Below are 10,622 nucleotides of genomic sequence, written 5' to 3'. Positions count from 1 at the left end.
ACCTGGGGACATTTAAGGTAGCATGTGAACAATGGCTGCCATCTGTAAAGTTCTGAGTCATGCATGGACATGTGACTTGCCCATGTGACTCCAAAACTCCATATTGCAGCTGGATTCTGCATAGGAGAGAGGAGAAGAACTCCACCCAAGAGAAAATCTATTTAAGCCCCTGGGAGTCCCCTCTATTTTGTCTTTAGCTGGCTCAAGAAATAGCCTCTCCACTCCCACAGGATACCTGAAAGAAACTGGAACAAAGGACAGTAAGCACAGGGGTGTGAGTGATTGCTGGACCCAGACTAGAAGGAGGCTAGTCTATAGAAGAAATGTACTGGAACATCTCTGAGGGTGAGATTTCATCAGTAATCAAGTATCAGAGGGGTAGCCGTGTTAGAATGGATCCGAAAAAAGCAACAAAGAGTCCTGTGGCACCTTATAGACTAACAGACATATTTGAGCATAAGCTTTCGTGGGTGAATACCCACTTCGTCAGACGTCTGACAAAGTGGGTATTCACCCACAAAGCTTACGCTCCAATACGTTTGTTAGTCTATAAGGTGCCACAGGACTCTTTGTTGCTTTTCATCAGTAATCACTTTCTTACTGTATTAGGTTTAGACTTGCATGTTTTATTTTATTTCGCTTGGTAATTCACTTTGTTCTGTCTGTTATTACTTGGAACCACTTAAATCCTACTTTTTGTATTTAATAAAATCACTTTTTACTTATTAATTAACCCAGGGTATGTATTAATACCTGGGGGGGAGGAGTCGGGGACAGCTTTATACAGGGTAAAATGGATTTATTTGAGGTTTGGACCCAATTGGGAGCTGGGCATCTAAGTGTTGGAGACCAGGCAGGGCACTGAAGTCCCAAGCTGCCAGGGAAAACGGGCTCAGAGGTAGTCTCGGCACATCAGTTAGCAGTTCCCAAGGGGTTTTCTGTGATCCAACCCGTCACAGGGGCACATTGGGGATCAATGTGGCAAGGTTGGCAAATATGTTTTTAATCCTAGGGTAGGTGGTGAAACAGTTGTTTGGGTGTATTCCTACAGTGCAGGCATGAACAAAATGAAGAGGATCCCTGGAGAAATGGGGCAGGATATACTCAATGCATACAGGCATTGGCACAGTGCTGGGCAGACCCCCTGGATGACCCTTGGGCAATGTCCCAGGAGGGGAGGCTGGGACCTGGTGTGGGTGGAGAGTTACTTGGGCAGTGGCTGAAGTGAGTGACCTGCAGTTTATGGGACACTTGCAGCTGCAGCACCCTGAACCTGTTCCCAACCAACTGCCTCAGCTCCTGAAGCAGGCGAATGTGTGGAGACAAGTGCATCGGAAGGGGGAGCCGATTCATGCCATTGCCCCGGGGGGTCAGTACCGGGTGGAAAAGGTGGGCCAGCTCATGGAGGGGAATCCAGAGGACGGGGCCATGGTTATGGGGGTGGGGGCGGTTAGTTAAAAATAAGCGAACAGCAATAGAGCAACAGATACAGAAGCTTCAGGCTAAATTAGCTGGCCAGGATACCACTTGGATGGAGGGAGAGTGGCCTTGAAGGCCTGGGGACTGGGGTTGCCTGGAGTGTCAGGCACATAATTTTCCTAAGAAACAGGAATGTTATCGGTGTCAGAAACCCTGACACCCCTCCCCCCCATGAAAAAGATAGAGGGGGATATCACAGCATAGGGACGCACGGGTGAGTGCTCCCTCTAAGTTCTCAACTTAGGACGGGACGCAGCTGGTCGCCCCAGGCTCCAGGGGGCAATCAAGAAAAGTCCCATAAGGGATTTTTTGGTAGATACTGGAGGAGCAATCAGCTTAACTACATTAAAAAAAAACCTATAAAGGGGACTGTAACATTATAAAAGCAACAAGAAAACCTACAATTACCATTAAAATACTTTAAAAAATATATGAAAAATTATAATAAAACACTTAATTTATTAGAAGGAAAAAATAAATAAAATAAAACTTGTATTAAACTTAGCAAATTAAGCATATTTGCAAAAACAAACACAAAATGAACAGGGCCATACCATCCCTATAAAAATGGCCACTGTAACCATTAAAACGGCATATGCCCTCCCACCAACCCCAGTGGGGTAAAAACATATTTCTGTATAAGCTAAAAATAATTTAAATTGTAAACAAAAAATATAAAAGTGCTGCTAGAGGAAATGGACCCTCCCCCACAAAAACAGTGCCCTATTCCCCAAATAGCACTGGTAGAAATAGGGGCAACTATTATAAAACTAAAACAAAAAGAATGAATTAAAGCAGTTGCATCCCCTTGTAATGCTGCCGTATGGCCAGTAAAGAAGCCAAACAGTTTATGGCGCCTTACTATTAATTATAGTGCATTAAATGCTCTAGCTGACTCACCGGCCTCAGTGGTGGCAGCATGCCCTGAAATGCTGGCCTGCACTGGACCCCAGTTTCAAAATGTTACTGTTCTAAATATAGCAAATGAATTCTGGCCCCTACCACTGGCTACCTTATGCCAGTATAAAACTGCATTTACATAAAAGGGCAAGCAATATTGCTGAACAGACGTACCCCAAGGGCATCGGGATTCTACTGCTATTTTCCATCAATACATGAAGCAGGCCCTGGAGGGAGTGGACCCAGCATGGTGTATACAGTATGTAAATAGCCTGTTATTAATATCAAACACAAAGCCCCCCCCCCGCCCCCAATGACCTAATCAGGTCTTAAAAGCTTTGGCAAAGGCGAAGTTAAAGGTAAATTTAAAAAAAGGCCCAAATAAAACAAACAAAAGTAACCTACCTGGGGGTAAAACTATCCCAAGCCAAAAAAAAAAAAAAAATACGGGTGCAGTTAATACAAGTCCTGCCACTGTCCATCAATGTTAAAAGCTTGCAAAGTTTGTAGCTAACTATGCAAAATTGGCCCATCCTCTATTCAACCTAGCCTGAGCCTCAACTTAAAAATGGTCAAAAAAGTGTACTAAGGCAGTAAAAGTACTCAAGGAACACTTGGCCAGTGCCCCAGTACTGGCTTCCTCGAATGGGGAAAAGCCCTTTCGCCTGTACCCATTAGTGTCTAACACTACTATTGGGTGTGCCTTAACACAGGTGTATAAAGCAAAAAACCGACCAGTGGCCTTTGCCTCCCGGCTTTTAAGTGCTGTAAAAGTTAAGTACAAATGGTATAAAAAAGTGCTACTATATACCTATTAAAAAGTAAAAAAGTTCAAATATCTTGCAGGTATGCAGGAGGTAATCATCCAGTCCCACCATGATCCCCTCCAATTATTAAACATGCAAAGTATTTTACAAAAACAAGTAAGTAAACAGCACATTACAAAGTAGCTGCTAGCATTACAAACTAATCATATCAAAGCAAAGGTATTAAAGAAACCCATGGTTTGGGTGGCGGAACTGCATCTGGTTGTCACCCCACACCAGTGTGAAGTTCACTCGGGTAACACCCAACATCAGGTATTTCAAGCAGCTAATCCCAACTAGGTTAAAAAAAAAAATCTCTGGTATGGTCTTAAAAGTTGTATGTATCGGGGGGAAAGGGGGTGCAAAAAACTGCAGGTTCAGCTGTTATAAAAATTAAAAAAAACAAAACAATCAGCATTAGTGGCTTTTCCCTGGAGACACAATCAGCCCAAAAAGCAGAATTGGCAGCCTTGCTAACAGCATTAAATAAAATAAATCCCAAATTTAAGCCAAAATGCTGGGTAATAGTAAATGCGGACTATTGTTTTGTAAAACCACACTAATGCTAAAATGGTGGGCAATTAATCAGTTTAAGGCAATGGTTCCCAAACTTTAACAACCTGTGAACCCCTTTCACTAAAATGTCAAGTCTTGCGAACCCCCTCCTAAAAATGAATATTTCCAGGGATGTTCTCCTTTATCTGAGTATAAATTATGAAAACAGTGATCTTGGAAATGTAAAAAAAAAAAAAATATGACATGCTTATTACACAGAATTTATTATTAATTATTATTTATCATTACAGTATTTTTATTACATTATGAAAATGGCAACACTCTTCCAAGATCTCACTTTCATAGCTTGTATCACTTTGAATAAGCCTGTTATAAGACAAGGCTCCCTTTCATTAAGGAGTATCAGACGTGAAACAGCATGAAGGTATTTAAAAAGCCAACTCAAGAGTTCCTCCTACACAAGCATTCAGGTCTTGAGCAGTCCAGGCAAACACCGCACGTTACAACAAAGCTTAAACTTGTTCTTCATAATAATTTTAAAAACAATACTAGCTGCCTATTAATTTTAAAATCAGCAAAAAAATCCACCTCCCTTTCCATTTCTTATAAGGAGTCTTGAAGTTTAAATCTCCTCAGTGTGATAGATATGCTTGCTTTGATCTGCCTAGTTCTTGGAAGTCCAGGGGCTCTGGGCTGCTGGCCCCGTGCTGCCTGGGGTCCCTAGGGACAGCTCTGTCCGCCACTAGGGATTTTTTTCCGAGAACCCCCTGTAACATGTTGCGAACCCCCAGGGGTTCATGAACCCCAGTTTGGGAACCACTGGTTTAAGGCAATGAGTGGCTCCACTATTAAACATGCTAATTGGTGGGGACAGGTAAAGAAGCTAAGTCATTGCTTTACACAAATCAACATAATAAAAATAAAAGCACACAAAAAAGCAGGGCCCCTAAATAAAAAAAATAAAATAACTTAGCCAATACGAAAGCAAAATGAGCTGCAATAGAGGCACCCCAATGGCCATGGAAATCACAGTCAAGTATGCCCTTAGCAATAATAACAAAAATAAAATAAATACAAATAAAAAAAAATCAAATTCAAAAACTACAAAAATCTAATTTAAAACTAATAGGCATTACAAACCTAAAGCCTAGCATATATCAAAAATAAAACTAAAAAAAGGTATCTGGTATGCTCTAGCAATCAAAAACCAGTAATGCTGTGCCCTCAGGAAAGTGGGACAGCTTTCCTAAGCTGGGTGCATAAAAGCTTGGCAGAAGGGCACCCTAAGTTTAAAAAAGCACTAAAAACTTAAAAAAAAATATGTTGGTGGCCAAAAATAGCAGCTAATTTAAAGTCACACCAGAAGAGCTGCTTAGATTGTGCTAGGCACAATCCACCTTACAAAATAATTTTAAAAAGCTTAATAAAACAAGCCCCACAAAAACCTTAAAAAGGCTATCCTCGTCTCAGGAATGAGATACAATAAATAGTTGCCAGATGCTAGTCATTTTGTTTTTGCCTTTGTGTCACTTTATGTCATGGAATTGATATCTTCATTTCTTCTTTTAAAGCAAGTTGCTGAGCTCTCTGGCCTAGATCCAGCAAAGTCCTTAAAATGGGATTTCAATAGGAATACTCATGGGCTTAAAGTTAAGCATGTGGCTAACCAATTTACTGCATAGGGGCCATAGTGCTTACAGGATCAAGCCACTATACATTGCTTTCAAAGGCTCTGATTGCATGCTTAACTTTATGGATGTGAATAGTCCCATTGATTTCAATGAAATTGCTCAGGTGCTTAAAGCTAAGCACATACTTCAAGGACTTTGTTGGATTTGGGCCCACATTTTCAGCATTTTATGACATTTAAGGCACTTGTTGCAATGCAACCTGTCTTTTTAGCAATAATGGTTAGTTGTTCATTTATTTATTTTGGCACATAAAATCTATGGGTGTGAACTAAGAGTCAGAGGGTGGATTTCCTGCTGGAGAAATAGCTGGTAGATTGAAAATACTTTAACAAAGTGACACACTTGGGATTGGGAGAGACAGTGCATGTGAATGAAACTGTGCCTGGATGCTTGGAAGGAGAGATGCTACTGTGAAGGGGAAAAAAACGTTGGCCCCTGCACCCTCGTGAAATAGATGTAACTGGTGTGTACGTAATGGATGAGCTTGAAGATAGGCAACCAAGTAGCTATGTACATGCAATGTGTAGGACTGGATACAGCAAGGAATGTCCTCAGGACTCTCTCGTGAATTAATGCAGTCCCAGTTGTGAGATATTTTAATGGCTTTTGGTTGCAGTGTCTTATCAATAAAGAGAATCTGAAGGTGTTTGTTGCAATTACATTATACTGGCAATCTGCAATTGTAGGGATTCTTTTTCTTTTTTCTTTTCTTTTTTTATAAATATGCATTACTGTTTTGTTGTTTACATGCAGTGCTAAGACTGCAGTATTATAAGCGTTGCCAAAGTGCTAACTCTATGAGGCGCTCACTATGTGTCAGAATCATTATTCTGTGTAGGTAATGCACATTTAAACTGTAATCACTATTACTTGCTAAGAACAGGTACAGCTATTAAGAGTGTTTCAGAACACAATAACTTTCAACACATTCAAGCAATAACATAGTTTATAGCAGTATTTACAAGATTTTAACACTCATGACTCCATTTCTTCCTTTAAATAAAAGTCTCTATCTGTTTTTATACCTTGCTTGTAATCCTGTAAGCACCTTTTTTTTAGGAGGCCCCAATCTTCAGCTGCAGCTGAGGAATCCATGATGTAGGGCAGGGGTAGGCAACCTATGGCACGCGTGCTGAAGGCGGCACGTGAGCTGATTTTCAGTGGCACTCACACTGCCCGGGTCCTGGCCACTGGTCTGGGGGGCTCTGCATTTTAATTTAATTTTAAATGAAGCTTCTTAAACATTTTAAAAACCTTATTTACTTTACATACAACAATAGTTTAATTATATATTAGAGACTTATAGAAAGAGACCGTCTAAAAACATTAAAATGTATTACTGGCACGCGAAACCTTAAATTAGAGTGAATAAATGAAGACTCGGCACACCACTTCTGAAAGGTTGCCGACCCCTGATGTAGGGCATGTGTGTGCGCCATATTTGCATGTGAAAAGGGAGCTTTAAACCATTTTTATGACCCCCTCACTCCTGATCCACAGCTTAGTGCTGTAATTTACTCTGCCTGCTAGTGACACCAAAGGGACATTGCACCAGTTCGGGATTGCCAAGACAAGGACATGCCTGAACCACATTTACTTTTCTTTGGCCACATTTTCTATGCTGGGTGCCAGGAGTAAGGTTGGTGTCACTATGACAACACAGTGCTATCAGGTAACCCCCTCTTCCCCTCAGCAGGTGTTATCCTCCCCTGGATGGACATGCGATTTTAAAAGTTGATTTATGCACGCAGAGCAACCCAGATAAGCCCCAAATCTACTCCAAACACATGACCTGAATATGTTAACCACTGCCATAGCTCACATATTCCTGTAGTCATATCACTTTGCTCTGTGATTGCTCAGTGTTCTAACTATGCAGGATGAGACCTGGGGTATTCAATTATATGAGAGACTTTTAAAGAGAAGTTATGATTGAGGATTCAATAAATGGCCACTGAGCCAATGCAACAGCGTGGTGTCAGGGGAACAGTACTGTTGGAAGTGCTGCCTTCTGTATAACTGTAATGTTCTGGCCACATGTGGCCATTAAAGTTCTTATCACACTTTTTGCAAGAGTAGGGGAATTAGCAGCAGCATTGCATTGTTCTGGCTACATTCTAATTGAGTGATTATACTCTGCCTCCCTACATTCCCCCTTCTGTTTCAACTGGATAAGAATGCTTTACTTTTGGCCTTGTGGGATGTGATTAAATTGCAGATGTTCCATACAAAAGAGGCAACTGCATTATACTGGTGGGCAAAGTGATCTTTATAATGAGATAAAGAATTTTATAGAGCACCTCTGAAACCCTGGCTAAAATGCACTCTGGTCTCAATTTTTTTTAAAATATGGAATTATGTGGCTATTTAAGACCACCCTGTAAATGCATATCATGATTATTCTTTTAAAATATGAATGAAATGATTTAATAGTCCAGTATGAGAAAATGCACATATGAAAGGATAGTTTCAAGTCAAAAGGATAGCTTCAAGTCTAGTGTTTGTATTATTCATAAAGGGACCACCAGATCATCCAATCTGACTTCCTGTATATCATAGGCCACCAACAGCCACCCAGCACCTGGACACTAAATCTAATCACCAAGATTAGATCAAAAGGTATTATAGCCTAGAATTTCTGGCAGAATTTCTTAGATTTTTTTTTATAATAGTTGAAACAAAAGAGATTTAATATCAGTATACCTTTGGTTTAGTGCTAATGAAAAGTGACTGATTAACAGTCATGGCAAATGAGGTTCTATTTATGCACAGAACAGACACACGATGGACAGTGGCAGCTTTCTTTCACATTGTGTTACTAATATGCCTGATCCCTACTTGGAGGATACACCCGTATGGTATTATATTTCAAGTATATTGAATATAATATATAGACTGAGTATTATATTTCAATCTACATGTCAATTCGACCTTTAGTAAATGTACCAATGCAACTAATAAAGGTACAAATTAATGTAATTTCTGGTGTAACTGCTTATCTAATAATTGCACAATATCATTAAGACTATTTTAATAAACACTCACACAATCAGTGAGATAATTAGCAAAAAGTGTTTATTAAATATTTAGGAGAAGAGAATGTATTCAAAATAATCTAATTTGGGGAGATCAACTTAATGAAGTGACTGGTTTCATTCATTGAAGTGCTTGAGTTGTAGTATTACAAGAAGTTCAAATACAAACAGAAGAGGTAACAAAGTGTTTATAAGGAAAAATTCAAAAAATGCAAAGTTATTGAAAAGTGAGGTTTGAAAATCTAATGATACCAAAATGATTATATTAAGGGTTAAGGTTTCTACATCATTCTGAATTCTGTTTTTTGCATGCATTCCAAAGAAGATCTTTCATTATACAATATATATGGCGGATTATAACCCTAACCCTAACCTTTGTAGACCTGTTTAAGTTCTGGGGAAGGGATGAATAGGGGAGAGGAAGTAATTTTCGAGATTGAGAAGTAGGGGACAAAGACAAGGGAGGAAAATAAGGGGAGATGAACACTAGGAGAGAGATAGTTACAAGGGGAGAATTGAAATGAAACAATTGGAACAAAATGATGCTTCGTATGAACAGGGTGGGATGAGACCTAGTGTGAGACATAGCAACCCAAATTATATTTTTTGAAGAAGTTAAAAGCAACTGAAAGTAAGGGACTGATATGAAAGAAACATCTTGATGTTAACTCTAACATTGCTACTACAAGACTATAATAAATTACTTGGCAAGAACGTGTATGGTAGGTTACATACAAACCTATCTGACAAAAATAAATTCCTGGCTGTTAGGAAGGATGATTGTGTAGTTGATGTACGGGGAGATTTTGGCAAACCAGTAAAGTGCCTGAAACCACTATGGCTTATTGTTAAAAGCAACCTATTAAGCAGTCTCAGATTGACCAAGGCAGGAGGGGAGGGGGTTTGGGGTGCCACAGAAAGGGCAGCTTGACCCTGCGTCCTTCCTGATAAGAATTGTGTTGAAGTTGCTGATACATGCATTTTAAAAGAGCAGGATGTGTCCCAAGAATGTCTATTGGGGTTTCCAGGCTGCAAACTCTGGAAAAACCCACACCTGGTTAATCAATAATCAGAAGGAACCTCTTGCTAGACCATTTAAACTGCTTACTTAACAAGTTTTCTTTAAGGGACATGTCATTATTACTAATGTATGAATAAGAGGGAAAAGTTTGAGGTAGTTGGACTCTTTTTGGACTCTCCCTCTGGATATATCTTGCGGTTCCCACCAGCAGACGGAAGATTTGGCCACCGGAAGCCTGCCACTGTCACTCGAGAGCCACACTCAGCTTTGGTAATTATCAAGAATTGGGAGTGTTTTACTAACTTGTTGCGGATGTGTGTAAGTGCTTGAGACTAAGTAAAGTTTAGCTTTAAGTGAGAGCACTCTTGTGTTGTCCTGTTTGTGCCAGCCATCTATCGGTCGGACGGCCGTGTCTCCCCTTATTTATTTCCTGACACCACCTTGCACAGAGTAACAGTTACCAAGAACTTTGGGTTGAAAGAACCCCAGGTAACACTGAAACACTAGACTGGGTGTCAGGAGATCTGGTTTAATTCCCAGCTGTACATCGAACTTCCTGTGTGACCCTGGGCAAGTCACTTAGGGTCTGCTTTTCAGAGGTGGTGAGCACTTACAGACCCCATTGTCTTCAGCTGGAGTTATCTGTGTTCAGCTCTTATGAAAATCATGGGTGAACTCCTTGCCCCACTGAAGTCAATGGCAAAACTCCCATTGATTACTTGCCATGGAGAATACTTTGCTAGGGAAATACAGGCAGGTGAGGAGCATAAACTTCAAATCTACAGGCTTTGGTTGAGCTTTTAAGACACAGGCTGTTTTGGGAGGTGGTGCAAAGGGAACACTGCCCCAGTGGGAACATGGGGTGTATGGAGCTTCTGGCAGCCACAATGCTGCCCATCACTGTGAGATGCACAGGAAGACTATGGCCAATATGCTCATCTGTTTCAAGAACAAGTATGCTCTCCTCCTTGCACATTCCATTCCCTGACCTCTTTGGAGAGGCGAAAACTGTGGTGGATTCCAGCCTTTAAGACACACACACACACACACACACACATACATCCAGGCATTCACAGAAACCAGAGACTCTGATTATACCCAGCACCTCCATCATTAACTATGTAGAAGTGTGTGTGTGTGTGTGTGTGTGTGTGTGTGTGTGTGTGTGTGTGTG

Source organism: Terrapene carolina, unplaced genomic scaffold, assembly GCF_002925995.2.
Source record: "Terrapene carolina triunguis isolate 2854851 unplaced genomic scaffold, T_m_triunguis-2.0 Scaffold66, whole genome shotgun sequence".
Taxonomy (NCBI): domain Eukaryota; kingdom Metazoa; phylum Chordata; order Testudines; family Emydidae; genus Terrapene; species Terrapene triunguis.
Note: the sequence above shows the minus strand (reverse complement) of the source record.